Genomic DNA, 2,819 nt, shown 5'->3' on the forward strand with positions numbered 1-2,819 from the left:
GAGCCCGAGTGCCACAACTGCCGAGCCTGTGCTCTAGATCCTGGAAGCCACGATGCTGAGTTCACATGCTGCAGCCACTGAAGCCCGTGAGCCTGTGCCCTGCAACAAGAGGAGACACTGTAGTGAGAAGCCTGCACACCACTAGTTATGGCCCATGCTCACCAAAACTAGAGAAAAGCCCACACACACAGACGCAACACAGCCAACAATACATAAAACTGTTTTCCTAAAAAATGCATATCTGACAAAGAAACTGTACTCGAATTGTCTAAGAACACTAGAGCAAACGAGCCCATTCATAATTGGTAATGATTGAAATAGACACCTGGCCACTGAGGGTATACTGATAGGAAACTATCATACAAAAACATACTCAAGATACTGGTGCAATGCACTCAGGGCCCCCTTTGAAAGACAATCTGACAGCTTTTTTTCAGTAACCACGTGGGACAAGCACTGGATTCTATGTATGACAAGTGGTGGAAGCCAGGTATCTTACCATTGGAATGCAAGGTTACAGATAAACAAAAGGAAAGGTGACAATGTCCATATCATGGTGAATCAGGTTGGAGACATCATCACAAATTACCTTTAACTGAATATGTTCAAAGGTAAGCTGGAATACATGTGTATATATATCCATGTATTGTCAGCTGAGCATATTGAGCTCCTACATGTATGTTTTAAATATGTCTCTGATGGCCCGGTGGTAAAGAATCTGCCTACCGATGCAGGGAACACGGGTTCAATCCCTGTGTAGAAGATTCCACACGCCCAGGGGCAACGAAGCCCTTGAACAACTCTTGAAGTCTGCATGCTCCAGAGCCCAAGTTCTGCAAACAGAGAAAGCACTGCAATGAGAAGCCATGGCACAGCAACTAGAGGGTAGCCTCTGCTCACTACAACGAGACAAACTAGCAATAAAGACCCAGCATAGTCAAAAATCATGTAATGTTAAAAAATAGGACCATTCTTTGCAGAAATGACTGAGACTAGGGGTGAGACTGTACATATATGAGCCATGGTCATCTTACATTATGAGTAATGAAAGAAACTAAAGACAACGATCAAGCTGTCCAAACTGATAAAAATGAATGATGACACTGTGTTATCTGTATACACTAGCAAATAACAATCTGAACAGGAATTTAAACAAACAATTCCCTTTCAACCATGTCAACATGAATAAAAGACTCTGCCATGGGTGTAATGAGGATGACAAGACTGGCACACTGGAAATTATACATGATTGCTGAAAAATACCCTAAAGACATGGACAGATACTCCAGAGCGATGAAAAGACTCCAGTTGGCAATACCACGGAATGCATCTTCAATCTGAAATGAAGATTCAATATGAATTACAAAAGGCTGAAAGGCGGTTGCTAAACCACAAAAGATGCCAGCATTTTTGGCCTCCAGAGGAGAATCCAATCCAGGGCAAGTGACGAAGCTTGATGGCTCAGAGGTTTTGTGTTGAAAAGTTGTATTAAAGTATAAAAAGAGATAGAGAAAGCTGCTGACATAGATATCAGAAGGGGGAAGAAAGAGTACCCCCTGCTAGTCTTTAGCCAGATGTTATACAGCCACTAGCAGTCTGCTAATGAAAGAAAGACAATGTCTCAGAGAATGGCACCAGGCCCCTCACCCACAGCATGCATTGAGATAACATTGGCAGCAGGTGAGTCATCCCAGGCCATAAAATGATGGACATGAATCTTGAAGAAAGGCAGATTTCCAAGCAAATGTATAGTTTCATTCACATAGATTAAGAGAACAAGATATGAGTAAAACACACTGGTTTGTCAAGTCGTTTCTGAGCCTTTTGGGGGAACTGACCTGAAGACAGAGTCTTGGGTAAATACATACTACATTAACATACCTTAAGACAAACATGTCCATAAGAAAAATGCATTGCTTAGCTCAAGGTTTGAGAAAAGTTAAATTGAGGTGGAGCCAGGAGTCGTCATGGCAACACAGAATTTTCAGAGAAACCTCCTTTTAAATTTGTATCAAGATGGACAAAAAATGCAACACTCATTTGTCTCCTCCCGCCTCTTAGAGAGAGAAGAAAACGTCTGACACTTGCAGTCTATTTTCTCTGTCTGGAGACCCCTGGCCTTCCTGCCTGTTATCCTCTCCAGGCCTGTAGGAAGCAATACACTAGGCTGCTTGGGAAAAGTGCACGGGTCTGAGCTTTATGCGCAGGGGTAAAGCGGTAAAAGCCTTGACCCCAAAGGCGAGGCTTTTCTGCGACCGCCATGTTAGTGGGCTCCGAGACTGTGCAAACAAAGAGGGCGGAATACGTGGTTCCCTGCTCCGCCGAGTCCCCGTTCCCTTACCTGTGGTCCACGCCCCTCCGCTCTGCTCGCTGGATGCTGATCGGCGGGGACCCAGGAGCCCACGAAACGAGCATTCCCAGCTGCAACGGCGAGCCCTGAGAGCACAGCTGGGAAGCCCTGGCCCCGACGCGCCGCCATGTCCGCCCCGCCCCCGACGCGCTCACGTGAGCCGCGCCCCTGACCAGCCGCCCAGGTTCGCCCCGCCCCCAACGCGCTCCCGGTGCGCCCCACCCCCACGCCCACTTGCAGGACAGGCCCGCGGGACCGCGACTGCCTCCAGGTGAAACACGGGACAAGCAAATCCACCCCACCGAGACAATCCAAGCTGTTTCGACTACAGAAAGCAAAGATGACCTGACCTAGGACAGCCATGATATTCTATGGAACCAGACCCTGGCGGGTCGAGGCTTGAAGAGGGCCCGGGAGGCCCATCAGGCCCAGCAACATTTGGTAGCTTAGCGGTTAGACAGGCCGGCGG

The 2,819-nt window shown here is 47.5% G+C and overlaps 1 long non-coding RNA gene across 1 annotated transcript; it reads right to left on the bottom strand.

The window, feature by feature from the left end:
• Positions 1 to 753: 753 nt before the first annotated feature.
• Positions 754 to 2,494, bottom strand: LOC120859949. Its single transcript, XR_005720194.1, has 2 exons — positions 2,342 to 2,494; positions 754 to 833 (listed from the first exon to the last, which is right to left on the bottom strand). It is a non-coding gene; the product is annotated as an uncharacterized LOC120859949 (long non-coding RNA).
• Positions 2,495 to 2,819: the final 325 nt, after the last annotated feature.

This window comes from Oryx dammah, unplaced genomic scaffold (genome assembly GCF_014754425.2).
Source record: "Oryx dammah isolate SB20612 unplaced genomic scaffold, SCBI_Odam_1.1 HiC_scaffold_4978, whole genome shotgun sequence".
NCBI lineage: Eukaryota > Metazoa > Chordata > Mammalia > Artiodactyla > Bovidae > Oryx > Oryx dammah.